This window comes from Haemorhous mexicanus, chromosome Z, assembly GCF_027477595.1.
Source record: "Haemorhous mexicanus isolate bHaeMex1 chromosome Z, bHaeMex1.pri, whole genome shotgun sequence".
Lineage (NCBI taxonomy): Eukaryota > Metazoa > Chordata > Aves > Passeriformes > Fringillidae > Haemorhous > Haemorhous mexicanus.
Window position 1 is genome coordinate 30,042,656 of NC_082381.1, and position 23,666 is coordinate 30,066,321.

Here is a 23,666-nt window from a genome sequence, read left to right on the forward strand (position 1 = left end):
CAGTATACATATACACGCAAATACGTAGCTGCAAACCTGTATTTATCCAGGTATATATGTACATATATACATATTACGTTCATAAATCTATTTCTGTACCATATGTACAGAAATATGCCTGTACAAATAGCAGGCTACATATGTACATAGCAATATAATAATCCCTGTTCACATGCAAGTCCGTGTATCTTTAAACAGAACTCCAAGCAGAGGGATCCCAGCTGCCCCACCTTCAAAGCCTCTCCCTCGGTCTCCGCCTCCCGTGCAGAGCAGCTCTCCTGGACAGGGACAGCAGATGGGACATCTGGCAAGCAAAGGGAACACTGAGTGAGTACGGGGACATTTCCCTTGGCAGCAGCTGCACTTCCCTCAGGGAAGAGGAAATCCCAGAGCCTCCCCAGAAGGGTTGGAAAGAAAAAGCAGGCGAGCGGGCCAGGCTGTGGTGAGCGCAGCCGCGGCGGGACCGTCCCACAGCCCCGGCAGCCCGGCACAGGCGGCACAGCTGCCGGGCCCTGCCGGCACAGCTGCCTTGGCCAAGGACAGCCCCTGTGCCGGCCGGGGCAGCTGCGCTGAGCGGCCCCAGCACGGGCAGGGCCCGCTCCTGCCCCGCCAGGCAGTGCCCACGGCCACAGCCCACGCCGCCCTCAGCCCCACCCTGCCTGCCCGGGCCTGTGGCCTCAGCCGGGCTCTCTCCAGGCTGGCAGCAGCAGGTCCCCGTTCCCTGCTCCTGGCCTTCAGCTTCTCCCTGCTGGCTCCTGTCAGTCTCTGGCTGCCCTCAAGGTCTTCCTTGCAGCTGGGGCAAAAGTGGAGGCTCTGGAATTGGTTCCAAGGCCTGGCAGAGCTGAAGTCCCGGAGCCCTCTGTGCTCCCTGCTGGCCCCCTCCATCCCCTCAGCCCTGCCATGCTCTCGCTGAACCCCCAGCCCCCTTCCGTTTCGTCAGCCCCTCACAGTCCTCTCACCCCCCTCAGTCCCTTCTGACCCATCCTGTTCCCCTAGACCCGGCAGCCCCTCAGCCTGTGCCACTTCCCTGTCACCTCAGTGCCACCATGGCCCTCGGCTGCCCCACAGCCCCCAGCCCCAGCAGCAGCTCAGGCTCCCCGTCCCTCCAGCGCCACCGCCCCCTCAGCCCCCTCAGCCCCCTCTGTCTCACCGTCCTTCAGCAGCTCCTCAGGGGACAGTGCCTGGGGCCAGCGGCAGCTCCCACCGCTCCAGGGACAGCCGGGGCTGGAAGTGCTGCTCTGGCCGGCCCCGCCGCCAGCTCAGACCCAGCACAGGGGGAGGGGACACAGGGGGCACAGGGGGAAAAGCAAGAGGTGAGAAAGGCAGGTGAAGGGGGAAAGAGGTAAAAATGCAGCCTAGGCCTTCACAGCTCAATCTCTGCATCTAAACTTCCACATACCCTAACTAAATAACTGCGCATTTCTAGATCAATATCTAAGCATGTAGGCATCTAAATGTAAGCGTCTAAATTTAGGCATCTAAATGTAAGTGTCTAAATGTAGGCATCTAAATCTAACTCTATAAATATATAAATGTAAATCTCAAAATCTATATATGTAAGGAGGACAAACTAAACCCTTATCAGAAAATGTGAAACATCAAGAAGGAGGCACAAGAAGAAATAAAATGTATTGACCTGACACACAGGATATCATGCAGATAAACCTAAGTGTGAAGAAGTCAAACAAACAAGTTCCCAAAACATCAGAAAGTTCTCAAAAATGTTTGAATAATGCATGAAACACATGAATCTGCTTGCATCTCAGCAGTGTAACAGTATGATGAGAACACTGTCTCTATACACCAAGTGTTCTTTGGCTGCTGGCCAGGAGCACCCCAGCTCAGCAAATATTGTCTTTTTTTATCCTATTAGCATTAAACTTTTAAAAACTCAAAATAGTGAATTCTGGTTTACACAGCTGTGAAGGAAAGAGCTCCCTACGAGGCCTGCAGGCTGTCCCAGCTTTGCTCAAGAATGCAGATCCAAAGTGCTCTCTCTCTCCTTTAGCTCTGGCTAACTTGGGGTAATTTCTGTATTTCATTGAGCTGCTGGATTTGTGACTAATGATTTCCTTGGCCTCAGAGCTTCTGCTGCTTGTATTTTTTATCTATCTCACTACACCTATCAGCAGACTGGTACTACATTGATTTAATGCTTGGAGACAAAAAGCTCGGACTTCTACACTGACTTTTTTCTGGGATTTTCCTCTCTTGCTTCAAGAGTCACTCAGTGTTGCCTCCAGAGCACAGACACCCTGCAGCAAACTTATCCATGGACATCAGCACAAAGCTGGGACACCGGGCTTGGTGACACAAGTCCCACAAGGTCAGGTTTATTCCTTGCTCTCTTGCCACAGCAGAGGACTCAGTGTCACAGCCTCTGGAGAAGCGTGGAGGGCAGTGATCGGGCAGGGTGTGCCAGTGCAGGATTTGAACTAAAGGCACCAGGAAGCACCAAGCCTGCAGACAGGAACTCAACTCTTCTCATCTCCCTTCCTGCCAGAGGCAGGCTCAGAGCAGCCATCTCACACCTCTCTAAACCAGTGGGGGCTCTGTCCTTACCGAGCTCTTTGGGCTCCTGGGAATTGTTTCCACAGCTTTCAGTGCCAGGCAAAGCTCCCTCTGCTGCAGCTCTGTCCACAGGCTCCCCTCCTGAAGACTCAGGTGCAACATTAATATTCCCCTTGAAAGAGAAAGGAAGAAACCCTTCTCACCACTTAGACAAAACACCTGGTCCAACAATTTCACGGCTCACATACTTAATCCCTTGTTCCTAACAAGAACTCTGGGCCCCAAAGCCCTTGAACAGTCAGAAAGATTTGACTTCTCAAACACAGTCCAAAAGCTGTCAAAGCTGACAGTGTTGAACATGGGGGTGACACTGAACACATGGAATGGCTGCTAAGGAAGGAGTCCTGCCAGCTCCTGGCACAGGGATGTGCTCCTCCCTCCACAGCCCTGAGCACAGCAGTCTCATTCAGGCTGCAGCTTGGCAGGGACAGTGTGGGAGCACACATCTCTTCCCACAGAGATGCCCAAGAGCAAGGGGACGGAGCTCTGGAACATGGACAGCAAGACTGGCCAGTTTGCCCAGCTGAGGATTTCCCAGAAGGAAACCGCAGTGCAGGCACCAGCTTACTGAGAGGACAAGAAAGCTGCAGCTCCAGCCCAGCCCCAGCCACGGCTCTGGGAGCGCCTACAGGCACGGCAGGGCTCACACAGCAGCAGCAGCTGCAGCCCAGCCCTTGCTTTGCCTTGGCCTTCCCACCCAAAGAGGCACAGCCCACTTCTGCTGCTGGAACAGAGGCACCTCTGGCATGCCCCTCCCTGCACGGGACACTTGGCCTTCAGTGCCACTTCTCCAAACACTCTTCTTTCCCATCAAACAAAAGCTCTTAGAACCTACAAAGCTTCCCCTTGCTCACCACAAATGCCCCTGCACCAGGGATTCGTCGCAGGAAAAGGAGCAGCCCAGTGTGGCCAATACAGGCTCACACCGTTTCATCCTTTCTCGGGGGAGACTTGATCTATCCCTATTCTTTAGGAAGTCTTGCATTAGGAAACAAATCCTTCCCTGTCTATTCAGAGCTGAACTCAAGTAGCCTTTGCTTCTCAGCCATGCAACAACATTCACAAGCTCTCAGTGCAGCCCCTTTCTTCCCTTTCCAATGCAGTTACCTGAGCAGAGGGAGCAAGCATCTCCTCCAGTGTCTCAAGCACCATGTCCCTATCTAGTGGTGGCAATTCCTCTTCCACAGCATGTAAAGGAGGGGTTAGAAAACATTCATTTGGTCTCCTTTTCATCATTCTAGCTGGTTTCATCTCACCATGTCTGCCTGTCTCTGGCAGAGTTGGCACATTTCTCATGATTTGGAGTCAGCTCCAGCAGCAGGAAGGGGCAGCAATTTTGTCAGCATTGATATCAAAGCTAAAGTGCTGCCCCATGGATGGATGTTGCTTTATTCAAGGGATTTCTGGCCTAGAGTTGTAGTGAACTCACGTTGGTGTTTTCCCAAACAGTGTTGCCTTTTTCTTTCCTCAGAAATCGCTGCTTCTTTTTCTTCCCCCCATCTGGGGAGATTTCCATTCAAATGCCTCCTGCAGCCAACTCTTGTCACTCTAGACTGACAAAGGAGATCTTGCAATGGAGAGAAACTCCCTAGAGCTGCTGTGGAGAGCTGAAGGGGGAAGCTTTATCCCTTAGTCTTGAAGTCTTGTTGGGGAGCAGCTTGGGCTCTGGGGGACAAACACCAATGATGTTTTCCAAGCCTTGCAGGTTCATTGCTGAGCTTCCTGATGCACCACAGAGACTTTGGAGTGGTTGTGCTGGCAAACAAATTTTAGTCTGGGGACTTTTTGAAATGTTTCAATTATTTTTATTTTTCTTTTCTGCAGAAATATTGTCATAATCTATTGCTTCCATAGAATCTTTTCCTACTTGTTGGGGAATTCCTTTTGCTGCCCTCCCAGATCAGGCCAATTCCCCGGGTTCTTTCCCAAACTGAGATGTAGCCCATGGCCTCCACTCTCCAGCTGGAAGAGAAGGAAGCACAGAAGTTGCTGTTGTGGGAGAGGAGCTTCTCTTTCCTGCCTGCTTTCCCTTTGGGACATGTTGGTGTGTGCTCATTTGATAAAGGCAGATTTAAACTCTGAAGCAGTTGTGTTTCAAACTGCTCCCTCCTCGAGCTCTTCTGTGGGTATCCTTGGAAAAACAGCCTCTTGGTGTGAGCTCCCAGTGGCAGGTTAAGGAAGGAGGTTGATATTCCAGTGTTGTGACTGCTGAAAGCAGTTGATTACCAGAGGTGTCCAGAGCTTGGAGTGGCTCCTTTTCTCACCTGCCTGCAGAAAAGGAAGTTGCAAAGTGGGAATTTAATTTCTGGGGATGGCCATCAGGGATGTTTGCCAAGAGATGGGCTGGCAGAGAGGCAGGTCTTGTGCTAAAGTGGCTTTGTGTTTGTTTTGCTGGTGGGGAGGGTCAGAGATGCAGACACAGACACCTGCTGAAGGAATAGTGTAATTTACTGTAATGCAAAAGTGCGCAAAAGGGTCAGGAAAGGATAGGCTAAGCAATGCAGCATTATTAGAAAAGGTTGCCTCTGGTGATTAAGAAGGATACATCACCAGATACCCCAATCCTTTGCCCTTCATCCAGAGCTGCACATCAGCTGGGAGAAGCTGTTCCAGCCAAGCCCTGCAGAGCCACGGCCGGGAACCGGGAAACCCAGCGGTGCCTCCGCCTTTGCCGGCCTCGAGGCTTCCGACTGCGCTGTGAGAGTAGCCCAGCTTTGATAGTGCTGGACGAGCAATGTGCCAGAGCTTCTGCTGGGGGGACATCTGGTTTCATTCTTCTTTTATTTTTCTCCCTGAGCTGTCCCAGGGCTCAAGGAGGAACCAAGGCCAGGTGTGGCCTTGTCCATTTTCCTAATGATACACAGATCATTTGGTTGGAAAGGTCATCTAGAGGGCAGCTTTGGCTCAGGTCCTGTTGTTGAGGCTTCAGTCAGGGTCTGTTGTTCAGGCTTTATTCCTTCAGTATTTTGTGATGCAAATCAATGCTGTGCAGAGCTGGAAACAAACAAATCTGTCATTAGCACATTTGAGACAGGGAACAGGATTTTCCCTGCTGGGCCAGGCTAGGGCCAAGAGCAGAAGGCCAGCACCCTGCATTTGCCCACAGGCAGCCCTCCAGAGCAAGAAGCCACTCCTGCCCAGGGGCTGAGGTGCCCAAAGCTGCCTCCCCTCTGTGCAGCTCTGCAGAGCCCGCGGAGCGCAGGTTCCTGGGCAGCCAGGGCAGCCCGGCTGACTTGGAGCACAAGGAGTGTCCCAGAGAGAAGCTGCTGCCCTTTGCTTTGGAACTGTTTCTCAGAGTCTTGTCATTAATCCACAGTGTCTGACGTGTTTTCCTTTCCTCTCCCAAATGTAACACAGCTTTTTGAGAAAATTGACTGATGTAGCTTCTGCTGCTGGTGGTGCTTTTGTCTGCAGGTGAGGGCAGGTGATTTGAACCAAGGACAGAGTCCATTGTTAACACCCCAGTTTTGCCAAGTCAAGAAAACCGTTCACAGTAGGGCTACTGATGCTGAGCAGTAGTTTTTTTCCCCTAGTTTTTGGAAAGCTACAACCTTAAGAAACCCAGGAGATTTTCCTCCAGGAGGATAGCAGCAGTAGCATGATGCCAATTTTTTCCTCCTCTTTTCTGTAACTTTGGTGCTTTAAAGAGTTCCTCAGTGCCCAGCAGGAATTAAAGGACTTGTGGTATTGTGATTTGAGAACTCTGTGTTGTGCCTTGCCACATGAGTGTTCATGACAAGCTGGACACCCCACTCATGGCTCTGTCCAGTTAAATTCATCCCAATTTTGTGCAAATAGCAGCCCCGAGATGATGAGAAGAGCAAGCACGGTGGGTGGGTGTGCATGCACACAGCCAGGGGCTGACTGCTGTTTGGGCAGAAGGTTTTGGACTGCTTTACAGCTTCACTCTCCCAAGCTGGAAGACTATTTCAAATATATATCCTAAATAAAAATATATATAAAAATAAAATTGTCCAAAAATGCATGTGCATACATTTCTTTCATAATATATAATATGATATGATATGATATGATAATATGGTATGATATGATATGATATGATATGATATGATATAATATATGATATGATATGATATGATATGATATGATATGATATAATATAATATAATATAATATAATATAATATAATATAATATAATATAATATAATATAATATAATATAATATAATATAATATAATATAATATAATATAATATGATATAATATATAATTAATATAACACAATACAACACAATACAACACAATACAACACAATGCAATATGATATAATGAATATATGAGATCATTTGTGAAGCCATTGCTTGTGGGGGATATAGATGATCTCCTAGAGTTTTTACATTTTTGCTTTCTGATCGTAGCAGCAACTCACTGACAGTTCCTCCAGGGAACTTCACACAAAGGGCTTCCATCATTTCAGTGCATCTGAGAACTTGTTGATTCCCAGTTCTCCAGCCTCCTTCTGGATTTTGGGGCATCTCAGCACTTGTGTCCATGGCCCTTCCTTCATCCCCAGCCTTCAGCAGTCACAGTCACTGCTGCCTCCCCCTTGCTGCAGCTCATTTGCCAAGGTGCTGCCAAAGGCAGCGGAGCTGGCTCAGGATCCCTGCTGGCTTCTGCTCTCTGGGATGAGTTTCAGAGGGACACTTGGAGCGCTTCCTAAAGAGCTGCCCGTGGGATGAGGGGCAGATTTGTCCTCCCCGGGTGGCTCCTGCTTGGATTCTGCACTCAGTGGAGTCCCGGAGTTTTCTCAGCAGGCCTCTGCAGTGAGTTCTGAGCCAGCGTGGGGCTCTGCTGCCAGCCCAAATCTGCGCTTCCCTTGCCCAGCCTGAGTGCAGATGGAGCATGTGCTGGGCATGGCCAGAGATTCTCAAAGCCAAAATCCTCCAGCATTTCCATCTGCTCATGGCTTAGGGTAGCACAAATCTACACTTACTTCAGTTGAAACATTGCGTTTATTGCAGATAGTTACACCCGCACTACTAATGTACAAATACACAAACATTACTTATGTTTAAAAATGAAATTCATTTTAAATTGCAACAGCTGTGCTGCCATTATAGAAACATACAAATATAAATTTAAGATTAAAATATAATTTATTGCAACAATCTTGCTATATAAATATATAAAGATAGCAACTTCCGTTAAAAAAATTAATTTATTGCAACCCACTGCAACAACTCACTGTACACAAATATTGAAGTTATTGAATTGAATTGAAGTTTAACAATTAAATTTATTACATATTACTACAGCCATACAGCCCATATACAAAAACAGAAGCATCAGTATTCCTCTCTAAAGAATCTCAGATCCGGGATTAAATAAATAGAATTTCAGAACAATACAAATCCAATTCAATAGAAGTAAATACATATATAAGCATAACAATAGAGAGATGTAAGCATGTATTACATATTTCATCACCTATAACATGACTCTATAAAACACACATAACAAAACTGTCTATAAATACAGAAAAAAATCAATGGACCAATAAAAAAATCCATACAACCCCAGCAATAGAACTACACAGCTACACAGCTGTACAAGTTTGTAAATATAACTGCAGATGTAAACAGATGAATATACATGCATCAATAGAACAATATAGATTCATAATATCCCTTTATGAATATCAGTCAGTGTATGTAAATATCCCTATACTTGTAACTAACAAAGTCTAACTCTACCCATCCATAAACAGCACTACATCAGGAGGGATTGCAGCCGCTGATGTTCCCAGGCTCTCCCTCGGTCTCTCCCTCCCGTGCAGAGCAGCTCTCCCGGACAGGGACAGCAGATGGGACATCTAGCAAGCAAAGGAAAACACTGAGTGAGTACGGGGACATTTCCCTTGGCAGCAGCAGCTGCACTTCCATCAGGGAAGAGGAAATCTCAGAGCCTCCCCAGGAGGCCAGAAGAAAAAGCAGCCGAGTGGGCCAGGCTGTGGCTGTGAGCTGTTCAGGCATCCCAGTTATTCTGAGGGAACTCCCTCCTGTGACCTTATTGAACCACCTCTGCACTTACAAAGACTGTGGCCCCCAAATCAATCAGTATTTTTTGTCTCCAGCTGCTTGCACCAGTGACAGGGAATGTCCTCTAACAGTGCTGGGGCACAAAGTTACTTTCCACACGACATGTGACAAGGCCTTGTTCTTCCTGTGCTGCCTGTCTTTCTCCTTATCTTCCACTTGGAATTTTTTTTCTTTTTTTTTTCTTTTTTTTCTTTCCCCTTGATCAGTGCTAAAATGCATGTTTCTCTCCCATATTTCAGTTTGTTCAGTGATCCTGTCAAGCCTTTTCTCAGAAGCTTTTATCATGGATTTGAGAGTTAATTTCAGCAATTTTGGTGATTTTCTGTGTGATTTAAGCAAGTGTCTTGTTCATTAGGGCACCACTGAGGAAGGTACAGAAGAGAAAAAGGATATTTCTGTATGTCAGTTTACTAGTGGAATATTTATGGGTAGAGAGAGTGATTAGCTGAGTTTTACATGTACTCCTAAGCTGAAAGTGCAGCAGGTAACTTGGGGAGAAATTAAAGCCAGATCTCTCCTTCTACCAGCCTGTATTCATATGTAAAGTAAATAGAGCAGGGTGAGAATGTCTACCCTACCTGTATTTATTTCAATGCCACCACTTGGCTCAGCCTCCTTTCCTTAGACCTAATACTTTTTTCCCTGTGCCTCCTCTTTAAAAAGGCACACTGCAGAACTTAGCAAAATAGCAGGGGTAATGAATGGATTGAGAACAGCCCTGTGGAGAAGGACTGGGAGAGATCCTTGAGAAGGAAACATTGGATAGGAGCTGGCACTGTGTTCTTGAAGCCCTGAAACCCCTCTGTACCTGTGTCTAAAGGGGGATGTCCAACAGGTCAAGGGAGGGAATTCTGTCCCTCTGCTCAAGTGAGAGCCAGGAACAGGACACCCATGGATGTTGTGGTTGTCCCATCATTGATAGTGCTCAGGGTTGGTTTGGATAAGGGTCTGAGGAACCTGGTCTAGTGGAAAGTGTCCCTGACCATAGCAGGAGGCTTGAACTACATGATCTCTAAAGGTCCCTTCCATCTCCACCCTTTCTGTCATTTCATCATTTAAGGCCACAGCACACAAGAAAGAAAAAGAAATGAAATGTGACCATGGCAGCGAGTTAATGGCAGGGTTTCTGGGCCACGAACGTGCAAGGAACTCAAGATGAAATCAGCACCTTGGCCAAGAGCCCTCTTAAAGCATGAAATGTATCTCCTGGACTATCTGTGGTCTTAGTTACCCCAGGAAAAAGGGAGTATCTTGGTACTCTGAAATTCCATCTGCTGCCTGCATATTTAGACTATTAAAAGTCCAATTCCAAATGAAATGGAATATAACTGCATATTTTAAGAAGCGCTTTCTCAAGCAAGGAGAAACACCCCTCCAATAACACCATAAAGAAGTCCTGATGAACAAACTTCCATCTTTTTCTGTGTGGATTGTGAAGCACAAAAGTATGGCAATGGACATTCTCCATTTGCACAGGTTTGAAGAGAGATCTCTGCACCCTGAGGCAGAGCCACACGGTGGTTGCACACAGCATCCTTGCCTCACACCAGCCAAGCCTCAAACCAGGAGAAATTAGTTCCAAGTGAAGAAAGAACTGCTTGTGCTGATGACTCTCAGGGATGACAACAGCCAGAGGCAAGAGGGGATGACGGCACAGCATGGCCCACGTGGTGATGGGTCCTGGGCTCTCCAGAGTCATGACAGGCTTCCTCTGGCCCTTGCACCCACTCTGCTGGGACAGCAATTCCAGCTCCTTCCAGAGGTTCCTTCCTCCTGTTGGAGAGGAGCACAAAGGCACTGGATTCCAGAAACACAGACACTTGAGAAGTGGAGAAGGATCTGGCCCTGTGGGCAAGTGCTGGTGGGAGTGGATGGGGCTGGAGCAAAACATTCCTTTCTGCTTCTCCCTGAAGCAGGGACACAATCCACAGGGGTGGGAGACTCTCACCTAGGGGTTTTGAAAAAGAGTTAGGAAAAGGGGATAATAGGGGTTTTTTGAGGTAGAAAAGGGGTAACAACATATAATTCAGAGAACACTTTTATGTTCAGGCTATCTATGGTTTGATGCAGCAGAATGTTATTCAGCTTTCTGTTTTGTCTGCTGTCGCATGGTGGGGCAGTCTGTTCTTCTGTTTGTGGGTATTCGGCGACGCCTTCGTCTCCAGGCAGAACTGGTTTGGTTTTGAAGAGGTTTTGTGTTTGACTCAGGAGAATTCTTGTCACCTTTTGTACTGTTTGCAGTGCCTAGGTATGGTTTTATGTTTTTTCCTGGGTACCATCTTGGACCAGAGGGTAGTAATACGCACACATACCCTCTGCCCCAGGTAATCAGTTGGAAAGGCCCAGAAACTTGGTGTGTTTCAGGCTCCTTCACGAGCATGGGTGGTTTCTCAGTGAGCTTTGCTTGGGTGGTATTTGCAAAATGGTGAAGTATTGGTGAGTCAGGCTTTAACAAAAAAACCCTGAATTTATAAGGGAAAATTTGTTCCATATTTGTTCCAAATTTGTTCTAGAAGTGAGAAATACTAGAGCAAGGCCAAGCTAGAATTATTCATAACCTCGATGTTTAGCTGCTGATAATTAGCTGCAAGGATGTGGGACATCTCTGTATTTTGCATTGCAAAATACATGCAGATGCCTTTTTTTCAAAATTAAAAAAAGCAATCATTGCAGAAATACGTGTGAAAAAGAGGTGAGGATGAGCTTCCAGCCATTACAGGGAGTTGCACCATGTCAAATTTCCTGGGAATTTTGCTATTTGTCAGTAACAGCGAAGTATGGCTACAATAAACCATGGGACAAATGGTGAAAAAATACTCCCAAAGTTACAATTAGACAAAAATTGCTCTTTCTGTATTTAATTTTTTTTCTGGAAGTTAATGGAAGAGGAGCTGTAGCCTGGTTTGTCAGGGACACAGTAGCAGGGGTAAGCAGCAAGCGCACGACAGCCCTTGTAAGAGAAACTCACTCATCAATAAGTGAGATGACTGGGAGAAGGCAGCATTGAGTGCTCACCTTGGGAAATCAGTGTCAGGTTTATTACAAACAGAGGAGGGCATTTAAAATTAAACACAGACCTGCTGATTCTGGGTTTTTTCTGCCCATCTCAGTGGGCCATCACTAGAGGCTTCCATCAGAAGAATTAATTATCCTTCTCCATTCAATGATTTTTAGCAAAGACTCCTGCAAACTGAAGCCCCTGAACCAAAGATCTCTCTAATATGGGGATGGAGAACTGTGCCTCCAAGTGCTGCCCCTCCCAGATGGTGAGAGTCAAGCACAGAGCAAATCACCCTCTGCAGTGGTGGCGATCCCTACTGTGGAGGGCTGCTCCTTTTGCAGTGCTCTGCAGCACAACATTTAGTATAGTCATGGCTTCAGCTGGGGTTTTTTCCCTGATATTTCAGCTGAGGTCTTGGAAGACGCTGGTTTGCATCTCTGTGAGTCTGTGCATCAGGCTGCCTTTCCTTACATCTGGTGGTTTGCCTGTTACTGTGAATTAGATCAGAGGCTCTGCAGCGATGGTTTATCACAGACAAACCACTCCGTCTGCTCCTTCCTCTTCCTGCAGACAAAGCAGACACAACAGGTTTGGCGCTGTCCAGTGAAGTATTAAAATTCAAACAAACAAGCAAACAAGCAAACAAAAAAGGAATCGGTAGTTAGGAATCACAATGAAAATGTACAGCCCCCTCTCTCTCACACATGCTGAAACCTGTTTACTGCGCATTCTCCAGGATAACACACTCATCAGAATATGAGACTGTTTTTTTCTTCTTTTTTTTTACAACAGGCATCTGATGTTAAAAACATTCTTTGTGATTAAATTTTTTATTATTTAGCAGTATCCCAGCTCTAGAATTCAGCAAGTGTAGAAGACACTTGATATTTAGGAGTTGCAGGCTGGCCTGTGCTTCTCTGCTTTTCTCATTCCTTTCCAGGAATAAGACGCAGTGAAAACATAGGAACGGTGCTTATGAACATTTACTAATGATTTAGGAATTTAAGATCATTTAGTGCAAGGTATTTTTAAGTTCTCATTAAGTTGTAATTGAAACATCAACCTTGTGGATATTCTGTGAATTTAATATTCATATCCTGTCAGTTGAGGCAAACTTACAGAGTTAAAGATTGCTCAAGATCTTATTCCTTTGTGAGCAATATTCTCAACTATTAAAGGCATTAGGAAGAAATTGTTTAATTTTAAAACCACAACAAAATCCAACAGACCTTTCTAGTTAAATTAAAGCTTTTCAAGAAGACTTGATTAATGATACACTGCATTAATTAATTTAAAATTATTATATTTGCATTTCTAAAAAAGACCCTTAAATATGCTTAGTCTTCTTAAGAAGAACAGAAGAATATTTGCAAGAAACCTAAAACCCTGTAGGGGTTTTTTTGTGCAAATGGACAAAAGAGATGTGAGAGAAGTCTTCCCACATCTTTTTTTCCCATCAAAGTTCTTCTGCCTTGTCACCCTTTGTGTCTCAGATCCTCAACTATCACATGAGGAAAAGAAGGCAATTATGTCTTTGTCATGCATTTGAATTGCTTTATTTCTGTATCAGTGCAGGCAATAAAAAGCACTTAGAGAAACATGAAGTCTCTACCAGAATGGTAAAGTGTGAGGAGCTATTAGCCCCATGCCATTTAGCTATAAACATGAATACAGCTTTAACAAAAATCTCAGGGGGCTTGGTAGAGGTGATTCCTATAGGCTTCCTCCTTTATTTGATCACAGTTTTCAATTTCACAGGGTAAAGGTTCTTCCTTGTCCGTGAAGGTCCAGCCTCCACTCCTGGCAAGGTCCCACAAGGGCTGTGAGAAGCCTCCCAGTCCCAAGACAGGGCTGATTAGGGACTTTCTTCTCTCTGACACAGGCTGAACCCCTGAATTAAGGGATTGAGGCAGTAAGTGCTAAAAAGTGCTGCTGTTCAATCAACTTGTGCCCACGTTGCCTCCTCTTCTTCTGCCTTGCTTCTGCTGGATCCTGCAGTCACACTGCACTTGCTGGGCAGCCTCTGCTCCGCAAAGCTTCTGCCTGCCCTCTCCACAAAGGAATTTAGGGCAGCTCCTTGCAGCCTGGGAGGCTCCCTGGACAAAGACTGGCAGATCTGCCTGTACAGCCACCCACAACCCAGACAACAGGCAAGGAAGCTGCAGGAATGTTTAATTTCATCCCAAAACGGGCACCTTCATCTGCTCCTGTGAGTCATCTCACATTCTCCTTTGACTGACTTGATGGATGCCCACCAAGCACATGGTACTCCAAGGAGCCACTCACACGGACACCTCTGCAGGGACCTGTGATCCACCGAGTGAAAACCCTGCTTGGGATGAGCCAGTTTGACTCTGTTTCACAGAGACTGCCAGAAAGGAACACCCTGTCCTTACCAGCTGGGTTTTAGTATTTCTTTTTATTCCATCCACCAGAAGGACATAGACATTTTTCTTGCCAAAGATTTCATCAGAGTACCCCAAACACAGGAACTGTCCTGAATTAGCCTGGATTCATTATCCTGAAATATTCCCAAAGATTTCCCCAAGGAATGTTAGGAGGAAAAAAAAGAAAGTAAGCAGAAGGATTGTGATCTTTGTTTTTTTTTATCATCCTGTTATGTGAATTGCATTTAGCTGAAAATGCTTTGACTAGCTTTGGCTTTCCTCATTAAGTGGTTCTTGATTTGCTACCACCACCACAACACCCAGGCAGGTCATGCTGGTGTTCATTGTCATAAAGTCCATCACAAGTTACATTCTCCTCCTCCTCCTCCTCCCCATTCTGCATGCCCACCATGAGGACTGAGAGCCATATGCCTTCAGGAAATTGCCCTCCTTGCTGGACTGTGGTTCTGCTATAACTTCCTAAAGCAAATCAATAAACACTTGCTGGCAATGAGGAAATCTATAAAGTGTGGAATAAAACAGAATTATTATTTCCAGTTCATGGCATTACCTCATTTTCTGATTAAAAAAAAAAAAAAGTATTGTTATGTTTGTTTGATTATACTACTTTAACTCTCTTTTCTTCCACACAGTAAACGTGGTAGATAATATTCTGATAGAAGCGAAACAGGAGGCCCTGGGTGAGCTGTGGTTGCCCAAGGCCGGAGCCGCCGCCTTTGCCCAGGAGCGACCAGAGCCAACTTCTGGGCGGTCCAGGGAGCGCTCGGCAGCTCCGAGACAGCAGAATTTTGGCTGGGTCCCTGTGCTGGCTGCCAGCAGAGCCCCGGCGGGGGGTGCTGGGATGCGGGGTCCCCCTCCAGAGGGGACTGGAGTGCCTGGACAAGTCCTGCATTGTCTGCCCAGAGCCACGTGGGGATCACCGGTACCAGCGGGGCCGGGCTTGGGAGAGCGGAGAGTGGTGGTACTCGAGGGACACTGAGGGACACTCGGCAGCCTGCAGGGAGGTGTCCGGATAGGAGGGAACCCCGGGACCCTGAAAAGTGGCCCCAAAGAGGGGGGAACTCTGGCAGCCTGGAGATACTGGGAGCATGGACAAGGGGACCCATGGGTACCCCAGAGCCCTGAAACAGGGACCCCGACAAGCCAGACCCTGGAGTTGCTCTGACACCAAACTGGGGAGTCCAGGGAAGGGGAAACTCTGGAATTCCAGAACCTCCGGCAGCCCAGACCGGGTGTATCCCACACAGGAGACCCCAAAGAGGAGAGACCAGCGTGGGGGAACGCCTGAGTGGGTGTTGTGGGTGTTGTGCTGGTTTGTTCTGTTCCCCCTCAGTTTGTGTATTGGAATGTTCCCCTCAGTTTGCTGTACTTCAGGCTTGACTCACTCCGCCCTCCTCCTCACTGCCCGTCATCATCGCTCCTCCCAAATCCCCAGGTATCTTTCCCTTGATCCCTCCCAGGTGCCCTGCCTGTATCTCAGCGCCCCCTCCCTTCCCTCTAGAAAGTTCCAGCTGGGGCGTCGGGTGATTGGTTCAGGGGCCAGGTTTCCGCTCCCCATGTTCCCTTATTGGATGTTCCTCATTGTCGCTCCCTCAGAGGCCAAACCCCTCTCCGCTTCCCATTGGCCCAAGGACTGTCTCCACCCTCATTTCTGGTGCCCCTCAAAAGCTGGTGTAAGCCGGGTTTGTGCTTTTTCTCCAGCTCTGGGTTGGTTCTCTGCACTTGGACTTTCCAGTTAATAAAGGCTGCTTCAACCCTCAGCTGGAGTCCCTCTCTTTCCTGGCTGGATTGCTGCCACGAGTCTCCCATCCTACGTAGGGAATTGTCTCCACCACAGAGTGGAGCAGTCGTCCCTAGGCGCTCTCTGGGTAACCCAAGCCTAAGGGAGTGCCCCCTACTGCAAGCAGCATGCTGGGTGCTTGCGGGGCGGCTGTGAGGGTCGAGCCCTCTTCTGAGATCACTCGCTGCTTCACTGGGGCCCGGGAGCAAAGGGCCAGGGCAGCCACCTCCTCCTGCTCCTGACCCTGCCACCGGTCCCTGCTGCTGCTGCTGCTGAGGGAAAGAGACTCTCCTAAGGCCCCATTAACGAATGCCGCCTGGGGATGTCAGTGAAGAAAACCACGTGTCACATAGTGCATGTATGACCAGAGTCACCAAACACCAGCTAAACATGGAATTGTCCCTCTCTAGGACAGGCAGAAATTGAAAGAGTTAACTGGAGACTTCAGGGCAGAAGAGGCCAGAGGAGGAAAACAACTCTGAGGGGGGAAAAAAACATCCTATCTGCAGGGGGAAACATCTCTGCCTGCTCAAAATTGGTCGAGGGAATGTGTCTCTAATTCTCTGCTGAAAGGGGTGCTTTAGGTGACCTTTGCACCTCCAACTGCCTTGGACCAGAGCTGGGAAGATTCAATTATGTAAATATTACATAGATAGATAGATAGAGAGATAGATAGAGAAATAGACAGATCTCATTACTATAATCTCTATTTTCTGTCCTCTCTGTTTCTACACACATCAAAACTTGGCAGACAGTGCCCCGCTCAGCAACAATCCTGAGATTGATCTCCAGTTACTCAATAAAGGACACTCTTGGGGAATCTGGAGTGTACAGGTCCTTATGGAAAGAGATCAGACCAAGAGCATTGTACTGGGAACTGCACTCCTTGTGCATCTGTGCTTGAGCAAGTTCTTCTCTTGGACTCGACCACACTGACGGTGCTAAAGTGGCTGGAATCAGAAATAAAGCCCAGCCCCTGCCAGTTCCTCTGATTTCCAAGGAGCAGCTGGAATGCAAGGGCATTGATCTCCTGCTCAATTCCCAAACACCACACACTGATTCCCTCATCAACAGAAAGTCACAGGCACTCTTAAGCGCAAAGTGATGCTGGCAGGCCTGGAACCACAAAAGCTCCTTCTGCACCAAGATCCCTGCACTGAACGGTGTGTTTTCATGCAAAAATACTGCATTGGCCAGAAGTGACGCCTTGGAAAAAAAAAGTGTAGCAGTCCAAGTTCTGTAAAAGGGCAAGAAATAAAGAGGAAAAGCAGTTTAGTTGGGAGAAAAAGAAAATGAATAAGACACTTCCTCTAGGCAAAGCAAAAAATCACAATAAAAAAAGGAGGAGAAAGCCAATTCCAAAAGTAGCTAAAATATTTGCATGCACAGAGGAGATTCTGAAGGTCTCTCACGAGGTTTCAGTTGTTCAGGCTAAAGCTCCCTCAGCTCCTCATTGGCCTTGTGTTCCACCCTGTTGCCCAGCTCCCATGGCCTTCTCTGCTCGTGCTCCAGCCCCTCCATCACTTTCTGCTTCCCAGGGGCCCACCGCTGCACACAGCACTCCAGCTGTGGCCGCAGCGCTGCCCAGCACAGGGCGAGGCTCACTGCCCTGCTCCTGCTGCCCCACTGCTGCTGACACAGGCCACGATGCCCTTGGACTTCTTGGGCCCCTGGTCACTCACTGCCTCAACTTCAGCTGCCCTGCACCGGCAGAACCCCTGGCTCCTTTTGGCCGATGCAGCTCCCCAGCCACAAAGTTCCCTGTAGGACTTCAGATACAGCATCCACCATTTCAAGATGGCCTTCCTCTTCTGAGTATCGCAAGACAGCAGTCAAGGACTTGGAAGCCCTGTTTTGTGCGGCACCTTCCTTAGGAGGAGGGAGCTGGAGGAGCTGCTGAGGAAGGAGGAGCAGATGAAGTTCACTGAGCGCCTGGTAAGGACAGCCCGGGAGCCCAAGCCCTGCCCCCAGTGCTCAGTGTTGGGGGGCTGGCAGCTGTGCCACTGCCCAGCACCGCACCTGGGCCCGCCAGTCTGCGTCCCCCCTGCCGCTCCTCGCCCCAGGCCGAGGGGCAGAGCCCGCACTGAGCCTTCCCTCCTGGCGCTCCCCGCAGCTGCTGGAGGACGAGAGCCGAGCAGCCGAGCGCCTGCGCTGGGCCCTGCCGTACCTGCAGAGCCCACAGAAGCCCCTGCGACAGGCCGCCATCAGGTTCATCGGTGAGCCACGAGCTCGGTGTCCCTCCCTGCCCCTCGGCCCGGCTGCTGCCCCGGCAGCGACAGCCACGGCTGGGCCGCTGGAGTCCCGCCTGCCTTCGGCGCTGCCGCCGCCCTCCCACGGCTGTGCCATCTGGTGGCAGCGTTCGGCAGGGCCGGCAGGAGCCCTTCCCGGGCAGGAGGGTGTGCGGCCACAGGGTGGGCAGCTGTGCCGCCTGGGGCCGCCACAGGCTCTGTCTTGCCAGGACTGGCTTGAGTGCTCATGACGGGGCTGAAGGAGGAGCTCCAGGTTCTCACTGAGGGTGAGTCAGGGCAGCCACGTGGCAGCGAGGACCGCCATACATCCTGGCCCCGGAGCGGTGGGGGGCTCTGCTCCCTGTGCGGACGGGGGGCGGGAGGGGCAGAGCCCGCAGAGCTGTCAGGGATGTCATAAACAGGGCCAGGGGACCAGCTCCTTTAAAAAGGTCTTTTTTAAAGACAGCTCTGGATGGGCAACCCGAGGGCTTGCTCACGTGGCCGCTGCTCCCACTGAACAACGCTGAGGAGGAGGAGTGCAGCTTTGTCTCTCAGCAGAGCTGGGGCTTCCATCCTCGTGAGAGTCCTTAGGAAGACAATGTTGGCTCGTAGTCTAGGAGTGTCATCTAAGCTGAGTGACATTTAAATTATGGTGGCAGGATGGAATCCGGCTCTGCTCACTGGTGGGTGATCTCGTGTGGTTCTGCTGGGTTCAAGTCATTTTATGTGTTGCTTTGTTAGTTTTGAGAGGGTTCGTATAGTACCATCAGCCTCTCCTTAAACTTCAGCCTGGGTGCAAGTCCTTCTGGGGGCAAGGGAAGTCATTCCCCACTGAAAGGGATGCAACTCAGGGTAAGATGGAAAGGGGTACAAATACAGAGCATGATGGAAAGGGATACAAATACAGGGTAAGACTGAAAGGGGTAACTTCCAGTTTTGACAACCATGTAAATAACAAAACTTGTTCCAGTTTCATATTGACCCAAAAAACTCGAACTGTATTAACATGTGAACTTGTTCCCAACAAGGGACACGTTGGGGATCCATGGCCTGCACATTCCGGCCGAAGTTCTTGTCTCCCACTCCCCCCTGGCCATAGCAAGAGCCGGCTGGGATGGCCCTGGCAGGAGGTTTTCCTTGGATTCACTCCATCTGGCCTCTGACCGTGCCTCTGTTCCTCTCTCTTCCAGCTCTTCAAGGCCTAAGGGAAGATGAGAGCCTGTCCTGCACCAGCAGACTGATTCAGCTGGCCTTTGAAAGAAGATCTGCAAAACTTTGTTCGTCTGCTAGATCTGATGTTCTGGTATCCTTCAGGGATTTCCAGTTCCCATTGAAGATGGGAGCACCTGCAGAAAAGGACGGGGCAGCTGGGGCTCCAAGCACAGCTCTTGCTGCTCAGAGCTGAGCCTGTGGGAAGCTCCAGGAGCTCCTGCCATCTCTCTCCCTGTTGGCAGCTCCCTCTCAGCAGTCCCCAGGCCCTGCCCATCCCCTTTTTTGCCTCCCAGCTCACCCTTTCCCTTCGCTTTCCCTTAATAAAAACTTAGCCTTTTTCACTTTACCCACGTGTCTTTGGAGCTGAAGCAGCACAAATCCTGAGCCCGGGGACGCGCAAGGCCCTGCTGCCGTTTTCTTTCACGCTGTGTGCTGTGCATGGGCAGAGAGTTAGAAGGGCATCTCAGACTGCAAAGGTCCTTGTCCTGCTGGTTCAGTTGCACAGCACCATGGAGTTGAAGGCCATGCTGAGCACGCTGAAGGGGACAAGGACCCTGGGTTTTAGAAGAGCCAGCTTGAGTATGCTCTGAAGCCAGCTGTGAGGGATTCCCTGGCAAGCATCTATGGAGGGCAGAGGAGATCGCAATAATGGAATTTTTTCACAAAGAACTTCCTGAAATCACAGCAATGCTCCATCCCTGCCCAGGGACAGGAAGAGGGCAAAACTAGAGAGCATTGTGGCCTAAAAGTGAGCTTTGGGTTTGCCTAAAAGCAGCAGCAGCAGCAGCAGAGTGGCTGAGACTCAGAGGTGCGACCGTCCCAGTGGCCACCACGCTGTCAGGCAGTGCCTGCAGGCTCGGTGCGCTTCTGGCAGCTCTGGTCTCCACACAAGTGAGGAATCAAAGCCCCTGCCTCAGGCCCAGTCAGAAACCCAAGCAAGTGAGAGCAGAGGGAGGGGACCCTTCCAATCTCTCCTGGGCATGGCTGCGAAAGAGCCGCTGCGTCTTCCTGCCCCTCTCTTTGGGATGTACTGGGCCCACAGACGGCCAGCTTGTGCTCTGCTCTCCCAAGCGCCTTCTGGGCGGGCAGGAGAAGTGCTGCGTGCATGGCGGAGCATCCTGCAAGGGGCTCAAGAGAGCCTCCTGTGGGAACAGGGCTCCGCTCCCTGGCTGGCAACAGCCTGGCTTGGCTGCCCTGAGCGAGAGGCAGGAGCTCAGGAACGTGCAGAGGCAGTGGGCAGCTGGCGTTCGCAGGGGGCCAGGGCTGCGCGCCCCAAGCGACGTGTGGAAACAGACTGGGCGGAAGGAAGATGATCTCCAGCTGGAGTGCCTGTGCTGCAAGAAGCACAAGCAATTCAGCCTTGCCAGGGTTTCTTAAGGGTGTCTTGGTATTCCCCAGGACATGTAGGCGTTTGGGGAAATGCCCTTGGAAGGGAGGGGAATGAATCCCAAGGAAACTGCTTCCCCAGGAGACCCCAGCCAGGTAGGTGCAGCTGTCTCCCTTTGACTCCCTGGGTTTCCTTTGGTCTTTGAGGCCCCTTGCACTTGGCAGAGGGGCAGGGGAAGGATGTGAAGAGCAGCTTTGGCATCTGCCTGGGCCTGCAGAGACCAAAGCAAGCATCTGCAGCAGGGATTGTTCCCCACCTTTGAGCACAGGTCTGAGCCAGATAATTTCTGTTAAGCCAAGAGCCCTAAAGCTCTCTTGGGGAGCTGAGAATTCAAAGGCCTTTATGCACGCATGAATGCCGTCTCCCCTGTCTGCTGTGTTTTAACTCTTGGCAAGATGCATTTGCCTCTTGCTTGCTGAATTGCTGCTGCTGCCGCCACAACACAGAGGAGAAGAACGAGCATGGGAAGGGAACTGCCTGCTGGTGTCCCCGCACTCCTTAGGCTCTGGGCTTGCACTCTTCCATTCTGTCTATCCTGTGGCGCTGGTGCTCTCTCACTCATTTGGTTTCACTTGTTTCCTCTGCACAGCTTGGCCTTGGAATGTTGGCTTGGAGCTTGTCTATCCTACATTCCTATTCCCTGGAAGGCAGCAAGCCGGTGACAAGGAATTAAGCTGGGCTGCAGCAGAACTGGACCCTGCAGGCGCTGCAAGCTGTCAGCCTGAGAAGGCCACCTGCAGGACCGAATGCTTAAGAGGCAGAAGTAGTGAGGGGATACTTTGTTTCAGCCGGGGTGACAATAAAACTCTCAAGAATGCCGAGTGTTGTAAGACTCCCTTCCTTGCCGTGCTCTAGCTAAGTGGCCCGGCCCTTTCAGAAGCCCAAAGAACATCCTGAGCCAAGCAGCTTTGCTTGCCTGAACTGGGGAAAGCAAGTGCAGGAAGAGCGGAGAGGAGATGCCTGCGCCTGAGGAGGCCCTTGTGCCCCGCAAGCTGAGAGGAGGTGTAGCCATGACATTTTCTGAAAAATCCCTTTGCCAGGATTTTCTCCTGAGAGGCTGAGAGGTCTCAGGAAGAAAATGTAAGCAGTAACGATCTGCTGCTGTGGAATGCAACAGGTGGCATCTTTGATTGGTCTCATGAGGTTGTTTCTAATTCATCACAGTCAATGGCAGTCCAGCTGTCTCAGGCTGTCTGCTCAGTCACAAGATTCTATTATCATTACATTCTTTTCCCTTTCCTTGCAAGCCTTCTGATGAAATCCTTGCTTCTATTCATTTACAATACTTCTAATATATCATTTTTATAGAAGATAGATCATAAAAGAATAAATCTGCCTTCTGAAACATGGAAACAAGATTCTCTCTCTTCCTTCATCCTGGGAGCCCGCTGAACACCATCACAAGGAAGGAAAAAGGGGACGGATTATCCCCTTTAGGGAGAGCTTCAGCCATGTCCTGAGTTTTAAATGGAGCTGTGCCATAGATAGGAAATGTAATGTTGTGAGTTTTTCTTGGCAAGGCTTTATTTAGTTAGGACTATGGAGCATAGAAAGCTTCCTTCATGATGCCCTGCTTTGATAAAAGAAGAGTATTGCTGATGTAGGGCAGCTCAGAATTCTCCTGCAAGGAGAAATGGATGAATGGATGAATGGATGGTCATAAGAAGAATGAAGGTAGCCAAGGAAAAACTGGCTTTCAGTAGATGTGCTGTGTCCTGTTAGCCTGAAGCGGCCACCTATGGCCAGCTGGGGGTCTACGTACAAATCACCAACGGGACGGGACTGCTGTGGAATGTGCCTTGAGCTGTTTTATTTTTCAGCATCACTCTCACTACATGGTTCTGACAACGGGAAGATGCCAGCAGCTCACATCCCAGGCAGCAGACCAAGAACTCAATGTTACAACTTACTTGAGAAGCTTTTTGACCAATCACACAAAGCAGAAGCATATTGACAGTGGTTCCATCCAACTGCTATAGGCACACGTGCCATTAGTTAAGACAATGCCTGCTTATTTCAAATACAATGCTTGCTTGTACGCCTTAAAAGACAATGCACAGAGCTCCATTATGAAGCTTCAAACTGCCGAACATCTTGCTAGATCAACTTTTCTGCAGCTTAGGAAGTTATCCTAGACAAGCGTTAATACACAGACCATTGTTCTATTTGTCCTTGCTTTTCTACATTTTCAATAATTTTTCTGCTGACCTATCTCATGGCTACTGCTTAGCTCTAATCACAGTTCTGTTGTCTCTGAGGCCTGCCTTTTGCAGCTTTCCCAAAACCCTCTGATTTTGTGGATTCCCACACAGCTGCAGTGCCTGTGCTGCAAGGAGCACAAGCAATTCAGCCTTGCCAGGGTTTCTTAAGAGTGTCTTGGTGTTCCCCAGGACATGTAGGCATTTGGGGAAATGCTCTTGGAGGGAGGGGCTTGATTCCCAAGGAAACTGCTTCCCTAGGAGCCCCCAGCCAGGTAGGTGCAGCTGTCTCCCATTGACTCCCTGTGTTTCCTTTAGTCCTTGAGGCCCCTTGCCCTTGGCAGAGGGGCAGGGGAAGGATGGCAAGAGCAGCTTTGGCATCTGCCTGGGCCTGCAGAGACCAAAGCAAGCATCTGCAGCAGGGATTGTTCCCCACCTTTGAGCACAGGTCTGAGCTGGATCCTTTCTGTCCAGCCAAGAGACCCAAAGCTCTCTTGGGGATCTGGGAATTCAGAGGCCTTTATGCACACATGAATGCTGTCTCCCCTGTCTGCTGTGTTTTAACTCTTGGCAAGATGCATTTGCCTCTTGCTTGCTGGATTGCTGCTCTGCTCCAGGGCCAGCAGTTAGCTGGGCTCTGCTGGCCAGGCATCGTGCAGAGTCCTTCCCTGTGCCCTTGGCCAGTCTTGGTGTGGCCAAGGCTGTCTTAGACACTTGGGGCAAGGGATTCCTTCCAATCGGAGGCACTTTGGCTTGGCTGGGGGTTGCCCCAGAGCACTTGGCAGCTTGTCCAAAGGCCCTGGTGACACGGCACAGCACGGT

The 23,666-nt window shown here is 49.3% G+C and overlaps 1 long non-coding RNA gene across 1 annotated transcript; it reads left to right on the plus strand.

Annotated features, from left to right (window-relative positions):
* Positions 1-201: 201 nt before the first annotated feature.
* On the plus strand, positions 202-19,605 carry LOC132341836 (uncharacterized). Its single transcript, XR_009490331.1, has 3 exons — positions 202-327; positions 8,300-8,428; positions 19,238-19,605. It is a non-coding gene; the product is annotated as an uncharacterized LOC132341836 (long non-coding RNA).
* The last annotated feature ends 4,061 nt before the right edge of the window (positions 19,606-23,666 follow it).